Below are 10,000 nucleotides of genomic sequence, written 5' to 3' on the forward strand. Positions count from 1 at the left end.
GGGTTGTTACTCCAACTCTCGTTGGGTGTGTGTGTAAGGTTACAGCATTACCCATAGATCTGTCATATATGAGCTCTGAGCTCTCTTCCGGAAGGAAAATAGCTGTTGATCACGAGTCCAACGCGTGATCCAAGACCATGGTGGTGAATCACACACACGTACACACACACACACACAAGCAAACACACAGAGATACTTCATCAAGTGCTGTTTGTCGTGCGCATCTTAATCAACAGTCAAATGGACGCAGACAAAATCCGTGTGTTTCAGACAGTCCTGCGTCATCTCTGTGTCAGCTACTTCTGTGTCATGTGTGTCAGAGCTCGTCAGTACGCTGAGTGTCGCTCTGAGGAGAGCCACGGACGCTTAGTGCTCTTTATGTCACTCGTATCGTGCATGGAGGGAGGGAGGGAGGAAGGGAGGTCGTGTGACAAAAGTGGCCGGGGTGACTTCACTTGACAATGTCACAAATACTGCCTAAGAAACAGGTTGAAACAGATATCATTCAACAGGGACTTGAGTTATAAAACAGGTATTTGTTGGGACATACATCCCTCGAAAGAGAGAACAGCAGCAAAGGGTATTAAAAGGAGATATTTCTACCTCGATGGGTCGTTTGTGCCAAAGGAGAGGGACGTCCTCGTCCAGTGTTTTCTTTCAAAAGTTCGATATTTCAAGAAAGTTAGTCATATCTATTAATGGACCAAATGCTCCTATGCTCTTATGATCATATATAAACCATCTTTCCCTACGGGGGAGGTGATTTTGAGCCTGCAGGGTTCATTTTTATGCTGGTAAATCTCACGGAAAGAGTTTCTTAGCAGTTCAAAGGAAAGCGCGGTAAGAGTGTCTTAGGGATGTGCATCGCATCACAGCGCACAAGAGCGCATGCGCTCCTCTCTCGCCAGTTGGCCGTGCAGAGCCTTCGAGGTTGGACACTTTCCCGGACTGTGGGGGTGGAGGGGTTTCCAGTGCTTTCCTTATCGTTTTCGAGCATTTTCGAGATCGGAAATCGTCGTCAAAACGTAGATCGAGTGTTGACAGGGGCAAGTGATCTGCCTCAAGGTGGTCAGGGTGGGATTGAAGCGCCAGTGACCAGGGCTTCTCCACCACCAGCCTACTAAGGAAATCTGTGAAGGTCAGTCATGTTTCGAGTTGAGTGTTACCCATTTTAGTGTCATGTTTTAAGGTGGTTTCAGAGCGTTTTTAAACAAAAAATTTGTGTTTATTGGGTCCAAGAGGTCCCCTTCTCTTGTGTCAGAGTTAGTGTAAAAGTGGTTATAAGTCTTAGTGGTGAAATCTGTTTATCAAGATTATGGTAGGACGTGACTCAGTGATGCACAAAGTATGAGCCACAATGGCGGATTTAGCTTTCCCTTTTCTGTATCTCTTATTATTTGAGCAAAATCAAAATATCTTGGCGCAGCAAAACCAGCAAGAAAAGGGGCGAATGAAGGAGAAATACGGGTGTCTTTGCAGAATAAAAGGTGCTTTCACGCTCCGAGTACCTCAAGGTCAAAGACCGACGCTTCATCGTCTTATGTACGAAATTTCGTCTCATTAGCTTTAAATTTGAGTAAAATATTGAGAAATTCATCTCACCCCTCGTCGCCCCTTCTTGGGGAGTTTGCAACGGTTTGTGCGCAGAAAATTCGCTTTAATTCGACCCGTTTTAAAGGTACATGGGGGAGAGCATTCTCTATCGATGACGTAATGCTGACGTCACTCCACCTGTTGCCATGAGCCTTGATAAAGCTTACAGCGTTGCCGATACAACCCCCTAAAGGAGCGGTCAAGGAGCCAAAGGATGATCCAGCGGCGCGCGGAACAGGACGGGCGTTTGGCGTGGACTTGTTCTCCCAAAAAATGAGATATGTCCACGGAGGAAGAAGACTTTTATTTTGTTAGTAGCTAATGATCTTTTAGTGAAAAGAATTTAGGTGTGGAGGCTAATCGTCATTGACGGAGATAAATGTTTTTTTTAAAGGTGCAGATATGATAAGTTAAGGATAAAAGACAAGGAAAAAAGTGGATATTTTTTATATAAACTGCATCTACATATGCTAGTACTAAACCTAGTGTTGAACACTGCATTTGTTAGTGCGAGAGCTTTGTGTAAAATAATGTGATTTTTTTCTTTTTCATATGGAATAAAGCGATGTTATAATCACGTTTGCGTGACTGCAGATGTCAAGTCGTACTATTTGTTGACAATCTTGTCTAGATGTCTGGGTCGTACGAGTCGTCAGCGTCTACGACACAACGATACGACATCGTAATTTACGACTCTTAATTTATCGGCATTAGGGTGTGGTCGGTAGGGCCGTGAGACGGAAGTCAATTTGGCAGAGAACCTACGAACTGCATTGTCAATTTTTCGAAGATGGCGCGATTGCTAAAAATAAATATAAGATAAATAAAGAAATAAAGAAATAAATAAACAGATAAATAAATAAATAAATAAATAAGATAAGTATGTTAATCAATTAATTGATTAATAAATTAATAAATAATTAAAATGAAAAATAAACGAACCAATAAACAAATAGAATAAATAGATAAATATAGATCTAACATCACCCTTGTCAACCGTTAATATTGGCACTGGTGGCACTATGCCTACCAGTGACGTCATCAATACCTCTTATGACGTCACTGATCACGTCACATAACCCTTTCGCTTCCGAGAATAGGGAGGGAGGGGCGTTCGTAACGAGGGTGAATAAAGTCGCCTGACGACAAACAGCATAAACAGGGAAAGGACCACCCGGAAGGGAAGGGAGCCAACCCACTTGTCTCCACCAGCGCTTCTATCCTTGGGAACAATTATCTCTCTTCTTATATACCAAGATTTTTTTTTCTCAATTATAAGGGAGGTAGCCAAGTCAAAGGATATATATATATATATATATATATATTTATATATATATATATATATATATATATATGTATATATGTATATATATATACATATATATATATATATATATATATATGAAAGTATATGTATATATATACATATATATTCATATATATAATATATATATATATGTATATATATACATATATATTCATATATATATGTATGTTGATGAAGGTGGAAAAAGAAGTCACGGGTCTAGTTCCGAGCTCCTGATTTTATTCCTGACCGGTTTCGCTCTATGCTTCTTCAGAGGAATGTGACTCTGGAGTGAAGCTGGCGGTATACATAGTCTGAGTAAGACCGCGTTCCCTCCTTGGAGGTGGGTTACATTTGGTTGTTCAATGGTTTCTAATTTTTAATACAATGGACAATATATTATATATATATATATATATATATATATATATATATATATATATTGTATATGTTGTATATATATATATGTTGGTGAAGGTGGGTGAGGACGAAATAAATCAGAGTCCAAGTTTATTTCTGACTAGTTTCGCTCAAATAGGCTTCTCTGAATAAACCTATTTGTGCGAAACTAGTCAGAAATAAACTTGGACTCTGATTTATGTCTTCCTCACCCACCTTCACCAACCTGTCACAATGCCTCAACATATATATATACATATATATATATGTATACACATAATCATATATATGTATATATATATGTATATATATATATATATACATATTTATATATATATAGGGTCACATGAAGAATTGTCACCTCAGAACGCCCACATGAAGAATTGTCACCCCAGAACGCCCACGTGAAGAATTGTTACCCCAGAACGTCCACATGAAGAATTGTCACCCCCAGTACGCCCACCTGAAGAATTGTCACCCCAGAACGCCCACACGAAGAATCGTCACCCCATGAGATCCCACCTGAAGAATTGTCACCCCAGTACGCCGAATATCAACAGTGGAATAAAGATTACGTTAGGTTAGGTTAGGTTGAATGAGGGTTATGCTTATTGCCATCAACTTATACAACCGAAGAATCGTAAACCCAGGATGGTCCACATGAAGAATTGTCACCCTGTCGAAGTCTGGGGTGACGATTCTTCGTGTGACCATATACTTGTATACATATATATATACATATATGTATGTATATATATAAATATATATATATATATATATATATATATATATATATATATGTATGTATGTATTATTATTCGTTTTTTAATGGAGATTATTCACAAATCATAAAATATTCTCTCGTGATTCTGGTCCATAGGGGCGAGTGGGTAATATCTGTTTAGATCTCAGTATTGTGACTATTGTTTTCTCTAAAGCATTTTTTTTCATAAAAGTTTTAGTGATGTTAGTAAGCAAATTAGTGGAATTTAGTGTGGTCTCGTTGCTTCTTGTCTTACTTATTCATTCATTAGTTTATTTATTCATATATTCACTAATCTACCTATTTATATATTTATTTAGTTATTTATTACTTGTTTGATGTTAATATAAATTTTCACTTATGTATGTAATTTTGTTCGCCTTTTGATTTAATTCATCAATGACACTTCAGTGATTTTTCATTTCTATTTAAGGAAATGAATTTTCTTATAAAATGTGAATGGTCACGCCAATACCCAAGAATAGAATTCGTTCCCAGTTGGTCCCTTCCCTGTCTTCGGCTATTTTGGTTCCCTTCCCGTACCACGTTTCACGTTCCACGATGATTTTCGACAATATGTCGAAGACGGTTAACTTAAACCAACTTAGATCAGGGTAGTGGGTCAGTTATTTAATTATAAAAGGGACCTGCTATCAAAGATTTCTCTTCTTGCTGCTAATGATTTGTAAGCCCGACAGAAATATCTACGCGCATGTGCGCATGCGCGTACATGCTATGCCGTGTGCAGTGACTAGAGGATCGGGAAGTGAGGGACTAAGGAAGGGAGGATGATCTGGTCGGGAGAAGAGAGCGTGAGGGGGAGGCACGGGTCACGTGACTAGGGGCGGCAGCATCATACCCCGGGGCTAAAATGGGAATAACTCTGGGCTGGAGCTTAGCGTGACTGTGACATGTACAGTGGAAGGGAGGAAAATGAATAAGAAAAATATATAATAATGATGGTAATAATAACAATAGTGATAATGACAATAGTAATAATGATGATATATATGATAGTATTAATGATAATGACAATAATAATAATGATGATATTGATAATGGTATTCATGATATTGACAATAGTAATAATGATGATATTGATAACAGTATTAATGACAATGAAAATAGTAATAATGGCAATAATAGTACAAATAATAGTAATAGTAATGATGATGATAATAGCATCAATAATTGTAATGCTGATGATAATCAATATCCTTATTCAAATACCTTACATAAGGTATCTATGCCAATATGATAGAGAATTGTGGTAGAATCAACCCAGCCATCTATCCTTCTTTGCTTTTCAAAGTAAGGGATAGAAACGGATACAAGATGAAATTTTGAAATGAAAGTGTCAGCTGTGATATGTCAGAACTATGCAAATAAAAATTTAGTTGTTATTGTATTAACACAATTTTATGTACAAAAATACTTTGATTTTAAGGTAACTAATGATTATAGAAATATACCAAATGCTGAACTACGGACTATATATTAACATAGCGTCGATATATATGTCAGATTCGAGTGTACGCGAAAGTAAAAGTGCAGGAATAGAATCAGGATGAGAGGAGATGAGTTGAACAAAAAAAAAGTATAAAGATGGGAAGGGGTACGAGAGCAGAGGTCACGGGAGAGTGCGAAGGTCAACCCGGGTCACACCCCGGGTCAGAGGTCACGTTCCTGAAGCACGCAGGCTCAGGAATCGTTATGCTACCTAGTCGTCCGGGTACTAGTACTAGTAGTAGTAGTAATATTAATTATGATAATAAATCACACCCAAATCACAAAACAATCTCTTCAAGACAGACCACCAAACTTGATATTCCATCATCCTTCCACTTAATATTAATCTCACAACAAAATCCATCTGAAGAGAGCCAAGAACCACACGCTTGCACTCAGGCCACAATCCAGCCCTAAGACAGTACCAACACAGATACAATCATCACAGCGGCCACTGAATACCTCACCCTACACTGCCCCGCACTGAGTATCACCAGACAACAACACAATATTTCTTCCCTAAGTGACTTATGGGCCCGTCTGGTGGTTGTTGCCGGTTACTTGAGGGCCACGAGTCTCTTACAAGAGTCCTGACATATATATATATATATATATATGAATATATGTATATATATATATATATATATATATATATATATATATATATATATATATATATATATATATATATATATACATATATATGTGTGTTTGTGTGTGTGTGTGTGTGTGTGTGTGTGTGTGTGTGTGTGTGTGTGTGTGTGTGTGTGTGTGTGTGTGTGTGTGTGTGTGTGTGTGTGTGTGTGTGAGTGTGTGTGTGAGTGTGTGTGTGTGTGTGTGTGTGTGTGTGTATTTTACCTAGTTGTATTTACCTAGTTGTATTTTGCGGGAAGGGGAGCTATGCTCGTGTTGTCCCGCCTTTGTATCTTGCAGTGTCTAGTTTGTTTTTAAACTCATGAATGGTTTTTGCGCATACTATTTCATTGTCCAGTTTGTTCCAAGTGTCCAAAACTCTATGAGGAAAACTGTTTTTCTTCAGTTCTCTTCTATAGCTATGTTTTTTTATTTTCTTTCCATGTCCTCTTGTGTTTCTTTTGTCCCAGTTAAGTAAGTTCTCACTATCGAGTACCTCTGTGCCTTTCATGATTCTGTAGATGGTCAATAGGTCACCTCTCTCTCTTCTTTGCTCCAGTGTCGGTAACTCCAGTTTAGCCAATCTCTCTTCGTATGATAGGTTTGCAAGTGCAGGTGCCATTTTTGTAGCTGCTCTTTGGATTCTTTCTATTTTCTTTATATTCTTTTTGGTACTGGGGGACCACAATGTCGCTGCATACTCTAATCTAGGCCTTATCAATGTAACCAATATTTTTTTCATCATGTCTTCGTCCAAGTATGTAAACGCCACTTTTATTGATCTTAGCAAATTGTAAGTCTCCCCGACAATTTTGTTAATCTGTATATCATAGGACAGGTCGTTCGTGATAATTACTCCCAAATCTTTTTCGGATCCTACTTTCTTTACTTCTTTGGTTCCAATTGTATATTTTCCTGATATTCTGTTTTTGCTTTTTCCAAACTCCATTATGCTACACTTCTTAGTATTAAAGTCCACTTCCCATTTCTGACTCCAGTTCCATACCCTATTTAGGTCTTCTTGCAGTGCTTCACAGTCCTCATCAGTTTCTATTTTCCTTAGCAGTTTGGCGTCATCGGCAAAGAAGCTCATGTAGCAGTTCACGTCCTCATCCATGTCATTCATATAGATAGCAAACATTATTGGTGCCAGCACAGATCCTTGCGGTACTCCACTGATCACCTCTTTCCAGTCTGAATATTTTTCTCTGAGCACTACTCTCATCTTTCTACCAGTCAGAAAGTCCTCTATCCATTTTAGTAGGTTTCCCTGTATTCCTCCTATGTGTTCCAGTTTTTTTAGTAGTTTTCTGTGTGGTACTTTGTCAAAGGCTTTTTGCAAGTCTAGGAATGCACAATCAGCCCATCCATTTCTTTCTTGCACTATGTCTATTAGTCTTGAGTAAAAGCATATTAAGTTTGTGGAGCATGATCTTCCTTGTCTGAATCCGAATTGTCTTGGGTTTAATATGTCATTGTCTTCCAGATGTTTTTACCCATCTATTCTTGATTATTTTCTCACAAATTTTGGCAATGGTGCTTGTTAGTGATACTGGCCTATAGTTGGTGGGTTCTTCTTTGTTTCCTCCTTTGTGTATTGGTACAATGTTAGCGTTTTTCCAGTCCTCGGGTATCTTTCCTTCTTTGAGTGAGCTGTTTATTAAGATGTGTATTTTGTCTGTTAGTTCTTCTTTGCACTCCTTTAGAATCCAATTTGCAATACCGTCCGGGCCATGTGATTTTCTGACATCCAGCCTTGATAAATGTTCTGATATTTCCTTTAGTGATGCTGTAAACTCATTCATGAGGGGAGATTTCTTGTTTTTGTCTATGTCACAATTCGGTATTTTCTCTCTGGTGAAAACAGATTTAAAGTGATTGTTCATGACTTCGGCCATCTCTAAATCTTCTGTGTATTCTATGTTTCCTTGGCATAGTTTCACCAATTCCTGTTTGTTTTTAAGTTTACCATTCACATACCGATAGAATAGTTTGGGTTGCTCTTTGCATTTGTCTATAATATCCTTCTCATGGTTCCTTTTCTCCTCTCTTCTCACATTAACATACTCATTTCTATAGTTAACATAAAATTTGCCATTTGCTTTGTTTTTTGTCTTTTCTCCACTTTTTCCAAGCTTTGTCCCTTCTGTCTTTTGCCTCACTGCATCTTTTGTTGAACCAACATTTAATGTACTCTCTCTCTCGCTTTTGTCTTGGTACATGCCTGTTTACCCCTTCATTGTAGTTTTCCATCAATATATTCCATTTCTCTTCCACTGCTGTTTCTTCCCTGTAAAATATTTCCCAGTTTGCATTCCGGAAGAATGTCTTTAGTTTTGTAAAGTCTGTTTTGTTGTACCTCAGTCTTCCTTTCCTATGCTTTTCGTTCCTCTCTATGTCTATTTCTTCCTTTAGTATAGTTTCGATGAGTACATGGTCACTCTTTCCAATTGGTGTCTCATACTGGACTTTATGCACTATTTCAGGCTCTGTTGTAAATATTAGATCTAGTTTCGATGGCTCTTCATTATTTCTGTACCTTGTGTTTTCATGGACCCATTGGGTCATTGTGTACTCCATGGTCATATCTAGCAGTACATTGCCCCACGAGTCATCTCCTCCTTGCACTGTCATGCTGTCCCAACAAATTTCTTTGCAATTGAAGTCCCCCATAACTACCAGATTACCCTTACCCATTAGTATCTCATTGAGTGATTTTCTTGTGTCATCTAGCATTTTTTTATGTTCAATTTCTTTCCAAGCGCTTGTTTTTGGAGGCACATAAGTCACCACAAACTTTCTACTCTTCATATTCTTGCCTTCGACTTTTATCATGATCAATTCAGCATTACCTTTGCCCTCTGCAATTTTTGTCACCTTTAGGTCTTTCTTGGCCAAGAACATGATTCCCCCTCCCTGTTTCTTGTCCCTGTTTTTTATCCAGTAGTTGTATAAACCTTGTCCGATAACAGTGGATGGTATTTCACCTCTTAGTTTAGTCTCTACAATTCCCATTATGTCTGGTTTTGCTTCTAACAGATAATCATTGAGTTCGTTCAGTCCCGAAATTAGTCCGTCAATGTTGGTATAGGCCACTTTTAATTTTCTTCCTTCTCCCTGGTTTCTTCTTCCCTTGTTTTGTTCGTTTTGAAGCGCCATTGTCTTAATCTCAAGTCTATTACTCTCCACTGGAATTCTTTGCATTCTGTCTCCGATCTTTTCAAGTTTTTTTCCTTTGCTTCTTCTCTTAGCGCCCTTTCTTTTTCTAATTCCTCAGTACTCATTTCTCTTTTTATCCATATCTTATTGTATTTTTCACTCTTTGCCAAGTTACCTACTTTTTCAAATATGTCTTCTACTACCACTTGTGACCTTAGTTTTATCTTTAGAGGTCGATTCCTATCCTTAGTATAGCGACCAATTCTGTAAGTCTCTTCTAAGTCTGTGCCTGAATCACTATCTCCCCCCTGAATTTCATTAAGGATTTCTACTGCTGTCTCTTTTTCTTCTTTTTCTCTCATGTACCTCGCCAATCCTTGTTTTTCTTTAAGCCCATAAACCACAATACATTTCTTCCTATCTACTGTGTCCCTGACCCAGTTTGCTTTTTCGTTAATCACTTGAATGATTGTGTCTTTTGCATTATCTTGCATTTGCTGCTTGACTATTTCTTTGAAAGCAATTTCTTTATTTTCAATATTTTCTTTCCACTTCTTAATTTCCTGGATACTGTCCCCACCTAAGTTTTCTTCGATCTTTTGTGTCAATTCTTGGAATTTGTTGTTCACTTCTTGCTT

General features: G+C 37.9%; 1 protein-coding gene across 6 annotated transcripts in view; it reads left to right on the top strand.

Annotated features, from left to right (window-relative positions):
* The window catches only part of LOC143024814 (transient receptor potential cation channel protein painless-like), a 181,902-nt gene that overhangs the window by 130,803 nt on the left and 41,099 nt on the right, over positions 1-10,000 (top strand). Inside the window, exon 1 of one of the 6 annotated variants that reach the window (XM_076184047.1) lies at positions 797-1,138. The exons of the other annotated variants lie outside the window; for them this stretch is intronic. The gene's annotated coding sequence lies outside the window, so the exon portion shown is untranslated. Of the gene's footprint in view, positions 1-796; positions 1,139-10,000 lie in introns of those variants that run through there. 6 annotated transcript variants of the gene reach the window in all.

This window comes from Oratosquilla oratoria, chromosome 4 (genome assembly GCF_046742065.1).
Source record: "Oratosquilla oratoria isolate Oo_2021 chromosome 4, ASM4674206v1, whole genome shotgun sequence".
NCBI lineage: Eukaryota > Metazoa > Arthropoda > Malacostraca > Stomatopoda > Squillidae > Oratosquilla > Oratosquilla oratoria.